This window comes from Garra rufa, chromosome 9, assembly GCF_049309525.1.
Source record: "Garra rufa chromosome 9, GarRuf1.0, whole genome shotgun sequence".
In the NCBI taxonomy this organism is placed as follows: Eukaryota; Metazoa; Chordata; class Actinopteri; order Cypriniformes; family Cyprinidae; genus Garra; species Garra rufa.
The window spans coordinates 21303822-21321180 of record NC_133369.1 but is presented as its reverse complement, the minus strand read 5'-3'; the positions used below and the strand labels follow the sequence as shown (position 1 = coordinate 21321180).

Sequence of the window (17359 nt, the reverse complement as noted above, 5' to 3'; positions counted from 1 at the left end):
TTCTGCTCTGTGCTCGGACAGAAAGGGGTGGCGGAATTATAATTGGGGTCAGCTGATGCAGACTCGATGGAAGGGATCTTTAGCAAGTCGGCAATGCTGAGATTTATAAGAAGCACGTATGCTCTACAGTAGTTTACCCACAATTCTGCTGCAAACCATGTGAGTTTAGAAGGATGTGAAGAAATGGGGATTGTTTTTATCTCTCTTGATTTAAAATTGTGTGGAAATTTGGGTTTGCATTAAATGTTTAACCCAGCCTATTAGGTAGCTTTATTTAACTCAACTGTAATAAATACTGTATATGACCCAGGACTACACAACCAGTCATAAGGGTACATTTTTTGAAATTTGTGATTTATACATCATCAGAAAGCTGAATAAATATGCTTTCCATTGATGTATAGGACAATATTTGGCCAAGATACAACTATTTGAAAATCTGAGGGTGCAAAAAAATCAAAATATTGAGAAAATCACCTTTAGAGTTGTCCAAATAAAGATCATGGCAATGCATATTACTAATCAGAAAGTACGTTTTGATACATTTATGGTAGGAAACTTACAAAATGTCTTCATGGAACATGATCTTTACTTCATATCCTAATGATTTTTGGCATAAAAGAAAAATTGATAATTTTGCCCCATACAATGTATTGTTGGCTATTGCTAAAAACATACCTATGCGACTTACGACTGGTTTTGTGGTACAGAGTCACATATGGTTGGGTTAAACTGAACCCAAAATAGGTTGTGAATTAAAAATCAGACACATAATTACTAAAGGCATCAGCAATAATCAAAAGGTGAAATAAAATGTTAATTGAACATATAAATAAACATCAATTTCCAACCAATTTTGGTTTCATTTTAAACAAGAAATATAGTGATTTTTAAACAATAGTTGAGTTAAATTAAACCAACCCAACCCAAAACAACCCAATCGCTGGGTTTGTCCATATTGTTTTTGACTCAGCATTTTTACTCTACTCACTATATTTTACCAAAAACTATGGTTTCCCTGGTAAATTTTTGTGAGGCTGCACTATTACTTCTACAATGTCAAGAGAAATATTCAACGGCCAACATGCCATCTGATTCCTTGAGTTATACCTCTTTATTCTCTCACTATTCTCTCTCATTGTAGTGTATCCTTCAGGGGAGCGTCTGTTTCCTAATGGCTTGATGGCTTTTAGCACACTGATATCAAGTGCAATGTCTACCAATTTATTTATTTATTTATTTTTCATGTAAACACTTATGGTCACAGATATGTGCCCTGCTAATAGTTCCTAGCACCCAGTCTATTTCACTCTCTCAGCTTTATTCAATAATTCATAGCACCGTTCATTCAGAGTTTCACCTTTAGTCTTGGAGTAATGCTGACTTCGTCAGAGACACTGATAGATAGTTCATTACAGAGGCCATGATGCATTCCTCTGCTTTTGAATCTTCGTTCACATTCATCTAAGTACAATTTACTCTACAGTCTCAGACGATAGCTGATCAAACACTTGATGACACAAAAGACAGAAGCTTGTTTTTTTTTTATGTTGGAGTTTTGAACCAGAAACACTTGATGGCTTTCCAGCAGCCTCGAAAACAAGAATTCAGCGAACCTCAAGCCTACCTGACAATCGAAATCATCTCAAACGTCGATTCTGGCTCCACGTCATGTTTCCAACAAATGCTCTTCCTCTCATAAGAGGTTTATTTAACCACAGGTCAGCTGAATGGGCAGGTGCCAGCAGAGGGTTTGGTCCACCATAGCTTTTTACTGATTTATAAATTCTCTCTCATGGTTTATCACTCTCATTAATGTCAGCACCTGCTGTAGCAGGGCTCTATCTGTCTGCCCGCAGGCCCTGCAGCTGTGCACTGAGCTCAGGCAAACTGCCCATCAGTCCTGCCCCCCTCCACCCTTCCACTAGACCAATAAGCGTTTGGCTGGGATAGTTGTAAAAACCTTGCTAGAATCAGGTGCACTCGCTCTGTTGATTGTTAATGTGTGTTTAGCATGAGTATGCACATTCCAGGTACACTGGCATGAAAAGTATTAGCCTGGCTTTAACATATTTTTCTACCTGAGTTTATTCATGTTATCACAATAAATTGGAGGCAAATGAAAGATGGACAACACAAAGTGTGGTTTATTTAAAGGCATAACCCACACAAAAAATGTGAAATGAAAAGTTTTAGATCCTATTAACTTGCGTTGTAATTTCTGTCCTTACAGTGGAAGTCAATAGAAACCAAAACTGTTTAGTTGCTATGATTCTTCATTTCTTTTGTGTTCAACAGAAATCAGTCATTAATGTTTAGAATGACACAAGGATGAGTAAATGATGACAGGATATTTATTTTTGAATAACAATAAAGTAATAAATTACCCGATGTCGTCTCGTTGCAAAAGTAATTGCCCCCTTAGTCTTTGAAATCAACAGAATCTAAATTGGAGTCAGAAACTCTTAGTGGTGAATATTCCCAAAAGTGGTCCGAATTTCTCAAAGGGCACGGTGGCACCTCATCCGGAAAGCTTCAAATTATCACAGAAAAAACTTTCAAAGAACTACAGGCTTCTCTTGCATCAGCGAAGGTGACGGTTCATGGCTTCGCAATAGGAAAGGCACTGTGAAAAATGGACTTTAAAGCAAAAGTAGCAAGGGCAAAACTTTCACACCATGAACAACATCAAAGCTCACATCATGTTTATTAAAAAGCATGTGATGGTCCTAAGACCTTGTTTAATTCTCTGGTCAGATGAGTGAACATGTAAATGGCAAATACCGCATTGTCCTGTCATAAAGTGATGCCTACAGTGGCATTGTCTGTGACTTGTTATCGTCGAAACTAGCTTATATTCACTCGTATACTAGATAAGTCTTTAAGAGATTGTCAGAACATCTGATCATGAATTGAAGTTTAAGGGTAATTGTGTGATACAGCAGGACAGTAATCCAAAACAGTCAAGTTGACATCTGAAGGACTGAAAAGAAACAGGCTCATATCAAATTACAGGTGGTGTTTGATTGCCGTTATATTTGTTTAATGTTGTCTAGCCAGATATTTGATTTAAGGGGCATTTACTTTTTCCTCAGGGGGGATGAGAGTCTGTGTTAGCCAGTTTCACTCAATGAAATTTTCATTTGGTTTCCTATTGAGCAATATGGCATTTTGTTTGAAATGTTGCAACCGTTTTGTTCTCTGAATAGGCCATTGCTTTGGGGTCAATAATACAGAAATGTGCAAATTCCGCACAAACAGAATATTCCTTCATAAGCTTTATAAAGAGCTCAATGAGTTTATTCCTTTTTTTAGTGTGCAGAACTGAAAATGGCATTAAAGAACAAGCAGAGTAGCAGGAGGAGGAAAAGAAAAGGAAAGTCATGGACCAAAGCAGCGTCCTTCCCTCCCCTCCTTCTGTTCTTATTCACAAATTGGTTTCTTTGGACCCGGTGCCACATTACACTTTGTTTGTGCGTTGTGTGTGTTTTTTCTGCTGCCTTTAGTTTGTCTGTTAATCCATCAGCGCTGGCGTTGGGGGAAAAAGCTTGCACATTTGGAGCCAGGAAGCACCTCCTGGCTCATCTGTGTCCCTTAATCCTGACAACAGCCATGCTGGTGAGATTGCAGGCCCCTCGGAGTCTCTCCTTCTGGAAACTTCAAAGTCAGGCAATGGCGATTTGGAAGACAGGGAGGCGGAGTCTGCAGGGATTCTTCGTTCAGGTCAGCCCAAATCTTTAGCTGAGAGCCCCTGGTTCAGTGCAGGTGGATCTGAGGCCTGTGCTGAGGGAGGGAGAGGTGCTGTTAGGCAGATGGAGAGGGATTAACCCCCTCCACCACCACCACCCTTCTTTGAATTATGAATGTCTACTCTCTCTTTATGTCTGTCAGCACAAGGCAGGGCTTTGAACACAACCCTCTCATGCCCCTCTATGCAGTTATGTGTCATAAAAGACATTTTACTGTTTCTGTAAGAGTCAGAAGTCTTTTCTTTGTTGTGTACTTTCTATCATTGGCAGAGGGTGAACCAACTGTAGGCTAAAGCTACGAAAATCCGGAAGGTGTAGATGACTTTTTTTTACTAGATCAGATTTTGTGGAATTAAATGTATTTTTCTTATCACTCGGGCAAATATTTTTTTCTTGTTTCAAATGAAAACCTCACAAAATTGAGTTACATTTTCGAGCAGATATTTAGGCGCTATAATAGTAATGCATTTATTTGGTCAAAAAATCTGATAAAACGGCAGTGATGTCAAATGTTATTAAAATAACGATCATCTATTTTAATATATTTAAATATATATTGCAATTGTTGTTTGAACATTAACATTATTGGGTATATTGGAAAAAACAAACAAAAACACCCAGGTAGTGCATACACTACGAGATGTAGGTTAGACTACTGCATGATTTAGTCTATTAAAATGCTTTTAGGATTCACCCAAAATTCAAGATAAGGGAGCGAAAATGTCCCCGGATGACTTTTGTCTTTATATTTCTATCATCTGATATAGTTAAAATTTACGTTTGAAGCATGACGTTTTTTTCCCGAAGATTAGCACGATTGCAAATGTGATATTGATTTGATGAATAGTTCGATGAACAAGAAGTTAGTTTTATATGACTTACATTTTAGACACAATAGTTCATATTTTTGCTGTATTTCGACAATAAACTTAGTTCCAAAAGAAAGCTACAGTGTAATTGGTTTGCTATTCTGAGGAACACATGACGTTGTTTCGTTATTGAATCAGTCAGCTGTTTGAAAGAAGCGGATGAATGACACAATAGCTGCGTTTCCATTACCCTTCAAATTGCCAAATTGAAAATACGCCTAATGAAAATGCGTCCATTTCGCAAAAACTCCGATATATCGCAAAAAAGTTATTACGCTGGCATTAGGGTGGTTTTTCAGGGAATTTGAAATGGAAGATTTCACAAAATTGCAATGGAAATGGCTTTTTCGCATTTACAGGTCACCTTGCATATAGAAGAGTAACATGATTGTTTTTTTAATGTACTATAACCTTAAAAAAACACCTTATATGTGGCCGCTTACAGAAGCATTGACTACACAGTGCATGAATAAGGGGCTTTCCTTGTCATTAAAACTTGGATGACCCCTTTATTACACTTCGACATACGTAAACCAACCAACATCTATCGCCAGGACTTCTCACGAGAGGAAAAAAAAATGTTTTAGTCGTGTAACATCAGCTAGTGGAAACGCCGTCATTTCCAACAGTTTTTATCGTAAAATTGATTTATTTATAAAACATTGCAAAAGTTTTGCGCAAATCTGTAATGGAAATGCTTGTAGGGACTCGCTCATGCAGTGATTTGCTGCCACCTACTGGCACTTTTAGCTTTATATTTAAAGTATGTTTTTTTAAATAATTTCAAATATCAGTATTCAAGGTTTTGTTCTAAAGCATCAAAACATTAATTATGCATTTGTAACTGCAGGTTAATTCGTGTCCTGCATTAAACAGTCTTTGTAAATGCATCTAAATGCCACTTTAGATGCAGATTCTGTGCCACCTCTGCATTGCAAACACCAATTTTGTTGATACTAATTTAATTTGATTGGCAACAGCCCTATAGTGTCTTACGATTTGAATTTATTGATTACATTTAAGAATTTAACACAAAAGATGATGCATATATTTGACCTAATAAAGGTAAAAATGCCCATAAAAGGGCAAAGTCAATTGAAACTAATTAAAAAAGATAATTTATGTAAATCCTGCACAGAATATGAAAAATATTAAACTTAGGAAGTCAGCTGTATATGGGAATCCCAAACCTGCCAAAATACCAGTACAATAGCTTGTTTAGCAAAATATCGTCTTATTATCATTATTGAAAAAATTCCAGAAAGTATAGAGTTATAATTTTTTTGTCATTATTGCACAACCCTTTGTTTTACTATGTTATATTACACTGACACAGATTCAAATCTGTATATCCCTCATGACTGCCAGAGTTTGAGTACCCGGATCATGTGTGAAAACCCCTAGGTTTGTTTATTTTTAGACTAACCTTGTTTCGCCTGAGGTAATACATATGATAACACATCTTGTTTCATCAAACTGTAACTCTTGTGTAACCAGGAACTTGTTCACCTTTAATACCTGGCCAAAAGGAAAGTTAGTTTTTGGACCCGAGGATGCACTGTGATGCCGATGTTTGAACTCGTGTTGTGCTCAGGGAGGCAGGGACTCCACAACTGCTGCTGTGAGATTCACAAACACAAAGGAGTGGCAAATTCATGAGAATGAAACGAATGAGGTTAATACAGGCTGTTTTATGCAGAGATCCTTGAGGATGACATTTGTTGTCTTGCACGAAAATGTAAATGAAGAGAAAAGCCTTGCTTCAAGACGTCTCTGAGGGATGCAGGCGCTGTGTTCATAGAAAATACAGCAGGCCTGGGATCAGATTCCACCTTGTCTTCCCTAATCACAGACAGAATAGACTACAAAGCAAAACAGATCTAGAAATATCTCTCGTATAATGTTTCATATTGTTAGAAACTTCATTATTACGGCACAATGTCTAATTCTCTCCCTCTTACCCTTTTTATTTTCCCTGTTCTTGGCGTAGTTTGCTGTCTGAGCTCATGGACTTGCTGTATTCTGTTTTACAGACTCAGATTTGCCAATGACATGTAACCTTGGCTGAAAGCATTGAAGAATTGAGCCTCAGCCCTTTAGATGCCAGATCTGTCTGTCCCAACAAAGACAGAAAGAGAAGACATCTCATCACCATTCACATTCTATAAAAGCAATTAGCTTAACGGGCGACTGCAGTGACAAAGCTTTGGCTCGCTTAGGAGATGTGAACCGCCCTACTGTGATTTACCTCAGACGGAGAAGGCACCTTGGGAATTTAAGTTGGCATACTTTTTAAAAAAGTTTGAAGTAAACAACTCTTGCTCATTAACTTTACTCTTGCCCTCAGTCACGCAATGGACTCTAGCTGAGTCAAAGTCTAACTGAAGACTGCTTGTGTTTCATTTTCCCTAATTCCCTATGACGTGATTCAGGACATCGTGAACAAATTTAAGTAATAGCAAGACTCTTAATACACTAAAGTTTGGGACACTGATGCTCGATTGCTTTTTTGTCGTTAATTACTCACCCTCATGTCGTTACAAACCTGTAAGACCTTCATTCATCTTGGAAACACAAATTAGGATATTTTTAATGAAATCTGAGAGCTTTGACGTGGTACTCTCACGAATGGCGACAGACTGATCCGGAAGAGAAGAAATCATTGAATAAAGTCTTTATTTTTGTTTTCTTTGCACGTAAAGTAAAGAAATTTTATGAAATTTTAGCTTCATAAAATTACATTTAAACCACCAATGTCACATGGACTATTGTCTTTACTACATTTCTAGGCCTTGAATGTAGTAGTTGCTACCTATGCAGGGTCAGAAAGCTCTCAGATTTCATAATTTCTTAATTTGCGTTCTGAAGATGAACGAAGGACTTTAGGGTTTGACAGAGTAATTAATGACAGAATTTTCATTTTTGGGTGAACTATCCCTTTAAATGGAGCTGTATGAAGCTTATGAAAAATTTGCTTTTCTTGTGTGTGTATTTTTTTTTTTTAATAAATAATGACAATTTAGACATTTAAACATTTCAAACAGCAAAGCACAAACTTATTGCTAAATAAATAATGGCAAAATTACACAGCATACATAAAGATTTGGGAGTTTTAAGGATGCACAGTATATTGGTGCTAATATTGCTTGTTCAATTGGTTATCCAATATTAGAATATTAATATGTAATATGAATACTAATAATTTAAACCTTTTAAAACCTAAAAATATAAAACTTAAAACTTAAATCTATAAATATGAATTCCTAAGTGTACAAAATAATGTTGTGGTGCCTGCATTAACTTTAATCATTAAAATGATTTTATTTATTTACTCTTAATATCAGACATTCATTGGATATTGACTTATGAAAATAATTAGCAGCTCTTTGGTATTGTCCAAAACTTTTAAGTGTACTTAAATTGTAGCATTAAAGTAAGCATAGTAATTAATTTAGCATTGTAATTAATTTAATTTATTCATTCATAATGATATAAATAGTCTAATATGAGCCTTTTAGCATTTATCAGCCATGACATGGAAATAATTATTGGCTTATCTGTATCGGCTAGAATTTTAACAATGTTTCAGCCCTAGTCTTTTATCTTCAACTAAAACACAAATTCTTTTATAATATTTTAAAGGTTTGCTTGATTGTTTACCTATCATGCATTTTAGTGAATAAGGATGAAAGATCACAAATGGAACAACTTTAAAAACTATGAATGGTGACATTTCTAGTAAGTAAATATTTTTGCTAGTGTCACGGTGGATGCATTCTGGGAATTTCTGAGGCGTGTACATTTCTCTGCATTGGTCTGATTTGGACTATGGGACGGCCTCAAAAACGGCTGACTCCCTGAGCGGCACACTACTGAACTAGGGAGCGGATTGAGACACAGTAGGTGCGTGACAGTGAATGTGACGTACTCGGATCCTTTCCTTCTCTTATAATTCCTTCCTCACTTGCTTTCTCCTTCATTTGCTCTCAAGTCATTTGTCTCATTACTCTAATTTAACAGAGCACTTCGCCGTCTTTGTGGGGGAGGCCTGGCTTATTTAAAGGCTTGATTGCAATAAGGAGATGATGGTGGTGAAGGAGCCATTTATACAAGATGAGAAGAAAGGTGGTCTTGGCTATTTTGAGTACCAACCCATGCCCACAAAAACTGCCAATTAGCTTAAGTGGCCTCCCAGCGAGCTGGATTAGTCCCGTACCTTTCTGAAAGAGTGAGAAAAGCACTTTCTTACAAAAAAAAAAAAACACAAGTGGCAAACTTGGTTAAGCTTCTGTGCTCTAATTGCAGGTCTGGTTGCAAAATAGCATGTTACATTACAAACGCCCACATGCAGTTTTATGTTGAGGTGAAATGACTCCTTGTTTAAGCTGTGCAACACGACTGCTGTTTTTCTGCGCTTTCCTACCTGTTGTTTTGCAATGTACTTTTGTTCTGCCAAGCTGGCTGCCTCTGATAAGTTTTCTTCACTTTTATTCTCTTCCATTTATTCTCACTTTGGCTACATTGTTTCTCTTTAAGGGTGCTACATCTTAAAAATAGCGGGTGTTCGCTTCGATCTCATGTGTGTGAAATGCGTGGTGAAAGTTTTGACCGGCTTCCAAAAAAAAAAAAGTGGTTCCCACAGTCGACGTGCCGCAGGCAGGACAGACAGCGTGTATCGATCAGGGTGTAAAGCGGGGTTTCGCCGGAGATTAATACTGTGCTCAGCAGAGCTCATGAAGTTGTTAGCGTAATGTGGAAAAACCGGTGTGATCAGCCATATTGACAGCACAGGGCAAGGCCACTGATTAAGTGAGTGAAGTGCGTTTCACAAGCTCATTCTGGTTCCCACATCAACTTTTTATCATGCCTGAATTCCTCCTCCAAAGAAAATTTTGTTTTGTTCCTGAATGAGCCAGTTGTGCGGAAGTAACAAACTTGTACATTTTTGAGTAGCTTGGAAAAGTTTTGTACCAGTAGTAGCAGTGTGATGTGATATCATGCTACAGTTTTTACTGCGTTTTTTTTGTGATTATAAAAATATTGTGCATGCACATCAAAGTGTACAAATGTGCACAAACATGCTTTATGATTTTTGAAAAAGCAGTTAATAATCAGTCAGTTAATAATTTCACTGGTTCTTTAACATGAATCATTGATTAGTTTTTGGTCTTTTTTTTGTTGCTATGTACAAAATAATATTAGAATATTTATTAGAATATTCTTAAATGTTATATTTATTTAAACTCTTCTGTTGGCCACCTTTTTTCTGGTAGGAAAATTGTAGAGTTGCAAAACGATTAGTCACGAATAATCTGCATTAATGTGCATGTTTATTATGTATATATAAATACACACATGCATGTATATGTTAAGGAAAATATGTTAGATTTGTATGTCAAATATTTATATTTATATTTGTATATAATATAAATTATATACAAGTTTTTACATACAATACATATAAATATTTCTTAAAATACAGTATATATATATAATATATATATATATATATATATATATATATATATGTATATGTATGTGTGTGTGTGTGTGTGTGTGTGTGTGTGTGTGTGTGTGTGCATTTGTATATACATAATAAATATACACAGTACACATATGTAACCCTGGACCACAAAACCAGTCTTAAGTAGCACAGGTATATTTGTAGCAGTTGCCAAAAATACATTATATGGGTCAAAATCATAATTTTTTCATTTATGCCAAAAATCATTAGAAAAAAATAAGTAAAGATTGTTCAATTAAGATATTTTTGTAAATTTTCTACCATAAATATATCAAAACTTAATTTTTGGACAATTTTAAAGGTGATTTTCTCAATATTTTGTTTATTTTGCACACTCAGATTTCAGATTTTCTAGTTGTTGTATCTCAGCCAAATAGTGTCCTATCCTATGGAAAAAATGTATCCTTATGGCTACTTTTGTGGTCCAGGGTCACATATAGTATGCAAACATAAGCTTTTATTTTGAATCGATTAATCGTGACTAATCGTTTCACAGCTCTAGTAAATTGTGATGCTTTTTAATTGTATTGATGATATTAAGTGTGTTTGTTGATGGTGTTAACTAAGTGTTAATTTTGTGTTGGCATTCAGTGTAAATTAAGGGTGTTGCTGCTAAAAGTATTTAAATACTTTATCCAATTTGCATAAAGAAAAACAGATGTCAACTTTTTGCGGTAGCAATCAAATTTGTGAATCAATTCACTTAAATGATTAATTTAAATACACTAGTTTAGATTTGAATTTCTTTGCAGGCTTTTCATAATATTTTTCCATTCTTTTTGTAGTAATACAATGTAATATGATCATTTTTGGTCAATAATCTTACAAAGTAATAATGTTTAGGCAATACTGCTGCTTGGCCAATTTGTTTTACTCGAACGTATAGGATTAGTTCACTTCCAGATTTACAATTTCCTGATAATTTACTCACCCCTATCATCCAAGATGTTCATGTATTTCTTTCTTCAGTTGAAAGGAAAATATTACAGGATTTGATCCAATGGGATGAAGGTCCAAATTGCAGTTTCAATGCAGCTTTAAAGGTCTCTACACAATCCTTGCCAAGGAATAAGGGTCTTATATCTCATATCTAGCGAAACGATTGGTCACCCAAAAAAAAAACAAAAAAAAAAACTGGTTGGTACTTCCGCTTATGTGACGCTTGACCTTTCCAACATGACTACGTAATGCGTGAAGTTGAGCTAGTGCAAGGCGAGCATTTGTGGTTAAAATAGATAGTGTAGATCTCTTTGATGCTGCATTTAAGACCTTCAACCTGTTGACTCCCATTGAAGTCCACTATATGGAGTAAAATCTTGGAATGTTTTCCTCAAAAACCCTAATTTCTTTTCGACTGAAGAAAGTAAGACATGAACATCTTGAATGACATTGGGGTGAGTAAATGATCAGAAAATGAATTCTTATTTGTACCTTAAACTACACTTCAAATTATATCCCCAGCACTGGTAGAGTAGAAGGACACATCCAGAAGATAAATGGTGTAATCCAGCAAGTCATAGCAGAAGAGATTTTTTAATAAGAAGAACATTAGTTATGAATCTTTATTTCAAGCTGCCTTCTTCATTGTCAGCACATTTGAAGGCTTAATGAATGTGTATGTGCAGTGTCTGAAGCCCGAAGAAATTGTTATACATCTTTTTATTGGACATGAAAGGTCACCTTGAGAAAAGGAAATTAGACTTTCATTTTTTCCCCCCCTCTGCCCAACGAATGTAGCTGACCTGCATTGGAGAGACGTATTAGTGAGTTTTTAATCAGCATGGATATTTATTTATTACCCTCAGCCTGAAGCTAATTTACTTCATCTCACTCACTTTCCTGTTTCAGGTCATTTACATACAGCCCTCCCCTCCAAGGCCTGCTGGGACAGGATTACTGTATTAATTGCTTTTCGGTATGATGGAGAACAAAGCAGCCTTTCTCTTCCTCTTCCTCATATTCCAAGCGACTAATGCTAAGAAGTTTGCAGGAAATTAGCCACTTGGGACCAAGACCTTGACTGAAATGTATTTCGGAAATTGCAGCTTGTGCGCGAGAGCTTATATTCATGTCCATTTGTAATCATCTGCGAATCTGGTACCTCAAGGACATGGAGAAGCGATATGCCGGCTTCAATAGTCGACACACGTACACAAATGTACACAGGTGAATTGATTTTTCGTGTGATCGCTACACCAAAGTGTGATTGAGCGTCTTTTTGCAATCATGGGTCGCGTGCCAGTCGACCCGCACACGCGACGGTGATGAATGACCTCACGATGAGGCCTGTCACTGGTAGGTAATGTCACTAAATCTCCCACCACAAAGACCGCAGCATGTTCGATAATATCGACTGTGCGTGAGTGTATGGGAGCTCATCCTCCGTTTGGGATGTTGTAGGATATCTTTGCTTTCATCTTGGTGTTATGGGATATGTTTATCTTTCTGTTTCTGTTGTTGGATATAGATGACTTCGATGGCCGATCCGAGGCGGAGTGGCCGGACTGATACAGATCGAGATGAATGGAAGAATGGATGAATAATAGGCTTAATAGATGAACGGGAAGAAATCTCTTTATCTGGATGGTTTAACATTTTGCTGAAGGGTTCTTTCCTTTCGGATCACCTGTGTGTGCCTTTTGGGCAACATCTAAAGTTGTACGCTCATTCAGATCCTTCATCGCTAAGGCCAGATGTCAACGGGATACTTCATTCTTTCACTCATGATTTACCTCCTGTTTGATTCAGATCTGATTCAGACCTGATTCTCAAGCTGTTTCCACCTACAAATATACGATGATCTCTTCACGATTGTTTCTGAAACCTGCGTTTAGAGTAAGTGAAGCCTGCGGCCTCTATTACCCACAATCCCAAAGCATTTATTACCTGTTTAGAGCTACACCGACTCACGCCCGTTGTAATGATGGCCTTAGGACAGACGTTCGAGGCTCGAGAGATATTTCTGTCTCTTTTAAGTCCAGAGGTGCCTTCTGAAGCTTGATGCTTTTGACAAAAGTGTCTCAAATTGAAAAGCTCAAAACTGTGGACCACCATCTGTGTTACCATGGAGACTGTATTTTTTTTTTTTTTTCTGGACTGGAGAGCACCGGTTCCATTGCACTCTAATTGCCCTGTCAGACAGTGGTGCAGGAGGTTTTAATGTGGAGTTTGGCACTCAATGCCAGGAGTAGAGAACATCACCTCCTTTGTGAGTCTATTTAGAGTTGGGATAGAGGGAAATATTTAGTCAGGCTGAGAAACCTGAATGTTCCTCTGTGAGCTCTTGGTAAATAAAGTTTTGTTTGTGAAAGTCTCTTTAAAAGTCAATCTAACTTCTTAGGCGTAGTTAAAGACTTCTGCTGTTTGACGGCGCTTGAAGCCTCATATAGTAGGTCTAAATTGGCTTTTCACTTGGCAAGTCAAGTTGGGTAATGAAATAAAAGAAGGTCCACAAATTCAAAGTGAGTTTTTTTAATATATAAAAAGGTCTTCGAAATGTACCTTTTAAAAATTTTGAATACTTTTATTCAACAAGGTGAATAAAGATACATAAGACAAATAAATAAATGCTGTTCTTTTGAACTTTTTTTCATCAAACAATTCTGAAAAAAGTAACACAAAGCAAAGATCATGTTCCATGAAGATATTTAGAAAAATTTCCTACCTTAATTTTTAACTAGTAATATGCATTGCTAAGAGCTTCATTTGGACTACTTTAAAGGCGATTTTCTCAATATTTTCTCAATATTTTTTTTGCACCCTTAGATTTACAGATTTTCAAATAGTTGTTGATTTTAAATTGAACCTTTATGACTGGTTTTGTGGTCCAGGGTCACATATTAAGTACAAAATTAGTGCGTGAAAATCAAGCATTTCAAATCCATTACGAAAGTGCACTTATTTTTCACCTAGAAGGACAGTTGCATCACCCTGACATTTTTTTTTATTTGTCTTTGAAAAGTTTTTTAAAACATTGTCATTATATAAGATGTATTCATGACATTGAATGTATGAATTGCATTAATTTTACGTTCTGATGGGTCGTTAAAACAAACTGATGATATTCACTGCATTGAACTACTTGGCACAAGCTGATTGGTTTATGTTGCATACACAGCCAATGAGCTTGCTGCTTTACATTTAAGTTCCTCTACAACCCTCCACCTCCCCAGCTCCACCTGTATAGATCTGCTACAGGTTATTATATACGCTATTTGTGCAGCAGCAGTATGTTCTAAATATTTACAGCAGTGTATTGGTGTATGTTTAGGCAGTAGCAAGTTCCTGTACTTGATTTGCAGCAGCAATAGCAGATCTATTCCACCAAGACCAAATACATTAAAATATCATATTGTTATATAAAAGATAGGACCCAAAAAATATTCTTTTCATTTAACCTTCTATTATTCAGATTTAAATGATATGCGTGATATTGTCAGTATTTTTCAACATATGTTGCTCAATTGTGCTTGAGTTGCATAACGTGCAGGCAGCAGAAATAACCTCGGTATTTTAGTACCACAAACTTTTGAAAAATTCAAAAGCCTTAGCAAATGGTTTCGGTCAGCGTTTCATAGCCACTAAGTAGTCTGCTGTTGTTGGCCTCAGATCCGTTTGAGTAGATGTACAGTGTGGACCCGAGACGCTGCAGAGTTGTTGATGTAAAGCATTTTTGCTGTACGGTAATGGGGGAAAAATTGCCTGCGGCGGCGATTGCACAATACTGGAGTCTGTGTGAAAGAGCAGTGGTGATCTCACCTGCCCTGAGGCTCCTGCTCTGGGCACTGAGCACATTGTGTTTCCTGCAGGGCCACGTGTGCAGGCCGGCACCCCTTTCCTCCCTTTCTCCCACAGCCCTGTGTCTATACTGTCGATCTGCCCTTGACTCTGAGGAGCAGCCGGCGGACAGACAGAACACGGTAATCAATTACTTCCATTTAGCGGTGAGCAAGCGGCGTTCACACGTCCATCAGAGAGAAATGGAAGTGAACGCCGGGGTGAGACTGACTCGCCATCACAGATTGACAGCATAGCATTAGAACCGCTTCACAGCATAAGTGAAGCAGCATAACTGCAACGTCAGGCTTACATTGTGCTTTTATGCAAACAAGTTGATATGCAGTGTTTTACCAAAAATAAAACGCTGCATAAATATTTCCGGTTTGCTACATTGACTGTTTATTTTAACAACAGCCATGTGGTGATGCACACTGTAATGGTCCCATATAGATTTTTAAAAAATTTTTTATTTTTTATCTGTAATAACATTTTAAAATACTATAGAATTTGAATCAGCCATTAATCAGTTATTAGTTCAATTTTATTGGCTTATCTATATCAGACATAATTTGTGTATCCATATCTACAGTGCCTTGCAAAAGTATTCATACCCCTTCATTTTTTTTCACGTTTTGTTGCAGCATTATGTTAAACTGCTTTAAATTAGTTTTTCCCCACGTCAATTTACACTCCATACACCATAATAATGACAAAGCAAAAACCAGATTTGCAAATTTTACAAATTTATTAAAAATAAAACACTGAAATAAGTACATTGCATGAGTATTCATACCCTTAACTCATACATAGTTGAAGCACCTTTACAGCCTCAAGTCTTTTTGGGTATGATGTGACAAGCTTTGCACATCTGCATTTGGCAATTATCTGCCATTCTTTGCCTCACCTTTTCACCTCTCAAGATATGTCAGCTTGGATGGGGGCTGGCAGACATTTTCTAGAGTCCTAGTTGTTCCAATCGTCTTCCATTATGGATACTGGAGGCTACATGCTTCTGTGAACCTTCAATGCAGCATATTTTTTTTGAACTCTTCCCTAGATCATTGCCTTAACGCAAGTCTGTCACTGAGCTCTACAGACAGTTATCTTGACCTCAGGACTTGGTTTTTGCTCTGATATGCATTTTCAGCTGTTAGACCTTTTCTGAGAGGTGTGTGCTTTTCTAAGGCATACTCATTCAAATGAATTTGCCACAGTGTAACTCCACTCGAAGTGTAGTAACATCTAGAAACAATGTGAATGCTCCTGAGCTACATTTCGAGTGTCCCAGAAAAGGGTATGAATACTTATGCAACGGGATCTTTTCAGTTTTTTATTTTTAATAAATTTGCACAAATGTTAAAAACCTATTTTTTGCTTTGCCATTATTGAGTAGGGAGTGTAGATTGATGTGGGAAAAAAAGTAATTTCAAGTAGTTTAACATAAGGCAGCAACATAACAAAATGTGAAAAATGGAGTATGAATAATTTCGCAAGGCACTGTATAATAATTGCCAGCAAAATAGACAGGTTTTTTGTGTTGCACGAAACTTTAAAACACTTTTAAAGCACTGTTACATGGTGAACTTAGCTTGGCACTATTTCGATGGCGGTTTAATGACAGTGTTTATGATGTTTTAAAGGCAGTGCTTTAGGGGAGCTCGGCTGCTGAGTTTATGATTTTGTCAGACAGCAGTTTGACCTGTAGGCTTTTATTCTCCTCAAACACACACAAACTCTCAGAGGAGCTGGAAATGCCAGAGGAGGTCATAGTTGTGTTGCGTTTGTTCTGTGTGTAAAGAGAAAGAGAGTGCAAGTGTGTCTTCTGTTGAGCCAATCAGCATGCCAGGTTCGATAAGTCTGCGTCACTCTCACTCCTCACTCTACCTGGCATTGATATGCATTTCGTATCGGATGGTATCTAAATACGCTTTAGCTTGCATTCTGATGCGCCTCCAGTGTGGTCGGTTAAAGATTCGATCAGTCTTACCTGAGGAAAATAGAAAGCAACGTTAAAATACTGACAGATAATTCAAAAAGCTTTGCGTCTTTCTGTTGTTCTCCTACTTTAGAAACATTGCCACAGTAAAGGATGCTAATATGAATCAGAAAGGAAAAAAAGAGAGAGAGGAAAATAAAGTTTTAAAGCGCTTCTGTAAAAAATAGACCAGAAGACAGAGGTGACTGAGGGCTTGAAAGAGAAAAGATATTCCTGGTGTGATCCAGTGGAATAATTCATTAGATATATTGTTCAATAAATCAGGTGACCAAAGCGAAGTAGTTGTTTTTCACATTACGAGAACAGAATAAAAGGGGAAAAAAGCTAAAAACTCGCAAACAATGTGTTGACGACAACCTGTTCATTCTCGGTGGCAGCTAACTCATGTTGACTACTTAGCAAAAACCCATTAGCATTTATATATTTGTTGACTCTGGCCAGG

At 36.9% G+C, this 17359-nt stretch overlaps 1 protein-coding gene and 1 long non-coding RNA gene across 4 annotated transcripts in view; one reads left to right on the top strand and one right to left on the bottom strand.

The window, feature by feature from the left end:
* The window catches only part of LOC141342186 (uncharacterized), a 52691-nt gene extending 50790 nt beyond the window's left edge, over positions 1–1901 (bottom strand). The window contains exon 1 of the long non-coding RNA XR_012356670.1: positions 1628–1901. This is a non-coding gene — a long non-coding RNA (uncharacterized lncRNA). The remainder of the gene's footprint in view (positions 1–1627) is intronic.
* The window catches only part of sema6cb (semaphorin 6Cb), a 166803-nt gene that overhangs the window by 1031 nt on the left and 148413 nt on the right, over positions 1–17359 (top strand). The gene's annotated exons all lie outside the window — the stretch shown is intronic.